This window comes from Micropterus dolomieu, linkage group LG01 (assembly GCF_021292245.1).
Source record: "Micropterus dolomieu isolate WLL.071019.BEF.003 ecotype Adirondacks linkage group LG01, ASM2129224v1, whole genome shotgun sequence".
NCBI classification, from domain to species: Eukaryota; Metazoa; Chordata; class Actinopteri; order Centrarchiformes; family Centrarchidae; genus Micropterus; species Micropterus dolomieu.
The window spans coordinates 30,704,826-30,706,713 of record NC_060150.1 but is presented as its reverse complement, the minus strand read 5'-3'; positions in this window follow the sequence as shown (position 1 = coordinate 30,706,713).

Here is a 1,888-nt window from a genome sequence, read left to right as displayed (position 1 = left end):
TGTGGAACCAGGTTCCAGTTTGGGTTCAGGAGGCAGACACCATCTCCACATTTAAGAGTAGGCTTAAGACTTTCCTCTTTGATAAAGCTTATAGTTAGGGCTGGCTCAGGTAGTCCTGAACCATCCCTTAGTTATGCTGCTATAGGCCTAGACTGCCGGGGGATTTCCCATGATGCACTGAGCTCCTCTCTCCTCTACTTTCTCTCCCTCTGTATGCAACCTTATCCCATTATTGCATGTTACTAACACAACTTCTCCCCTTTCTGGTAGTCTTGTGCTTTCTCGTCCCTCTCCTCTCTCCTCCTATCACTTCCTGCAGGTTTTCTGGCTCTGGAGCTGTGGAGTCTGGATCTGTGGCTGCGGGTCACCTGCTGCCCCCGTGTTCCTGCTCGACACCCTCTGCTGCAACGACTATTGTTGCTAATCTTATTGTTATTATTGTTATTATAATCATAAACATTACGATGGTTACCATTAACACTATTATAAATATCTGTACCATTTTTCATTTAGTTTATAGCAACATTACCTTCGCTGTCTGTACCTCTGTGTGTATATTGTGTAGGCTGCCTCCTTATCTCTCTCTCTCTCTCTCTCTCTCTCCCAACCGGTCGAGGCAGATGGCCGCCCACCCTGAGCCATGGTTCTGTCCTCTTAAAAGGAAGTTTTTCCTTGCCTCTGTCGCCTAGTGCTTGCTCTTGGTGGGAACTGTTGGGCTTCTGTAAATATCATCACAGAGTACGGTCTAGACCTGCTCTTTTATGAAAAGCGCTGTGAGATAACTGTTGTTGTGATTTGGTGCTATATAAATAAAATTGAATTGAATAGAACATATAGCCCACCGGTACGCAAGAAAAGTCCCGGGACGCCAAAGAGTAAAATGTAGAAGAAACTTACTGGTATCGGTGGCCCACTTCAAGCACTGCATATTATCAAAATTGACACCACTTATCTGTGAAGCCTTACTCCACCGGTGGATTACGTTCAGACAAAAATCACCTTGTTACGTTGGCAACGGTCCAGACGATCCAATCCAGTAAAATATTTTGTCCAAAACGCATTATTATAACAATAAATACACGCGGACTGCTATTGCATCATATTAGCCTAACTACAGGTAGCATGTAAACAAAAAACGTGTCTACACATTGACCTATTGAGTAATAATAATAATAATCTTTATTTGTAGAGCAGTTACAAAGTGCTTTAACGAGTGTAAAGACAATAATACCCAAAAGACAATAATACAAAAACAATACAAGATAAAAGCAAGAAAACACTGAAAAGACTAAAATACACGTTTAAGATAAATATAAAATTAGTAAAATAGAATGAAATAAAAGGGATAAAATAAAGTCAAATAAGATCGGGAAAGGCTCTCCTATAAAAGTATGTTTTAAGAAGAGTTCACTGACTCAGCTGACCTGATTTCCTCGGGCAGGCTGTTCCAGAGCCTCGGGGCCCTGACAGCAAACGCTCTGTCCCCTTTAGTTTTCAGTCGAGACTCTGGAACAGATAGCAGACCTCTGCCCGAGGATCTCAAGGTATGTGCTGGTGTGTATGGGACTAAAAGTTCAGAAATATAACAAGGCGAGAGGCCATGAAGAGCATTAAAAGTGATCAATAGAATTTTAAAGTCAATTCTAAAACGTACTGAGAGCCAGTGTAATGAAGCTAAATAGGAGTAATGTGGTCATATTTCTTTGTTCTGGTTAAAAGCCTGGCAGCTGAGTTCTGGACAGTCTGGAGTCGATCAATAGATTTTTGGGTTAAACAAGTGAAAAGGCTGTTGCAATAATCCAGGCGTGAAGAGATGAAGGCGTGTAAAATGGTCTTGGTGTCCTTAAAAGTTAACATAGATCAAATTTTTGCTATATTTCTAAGTTAA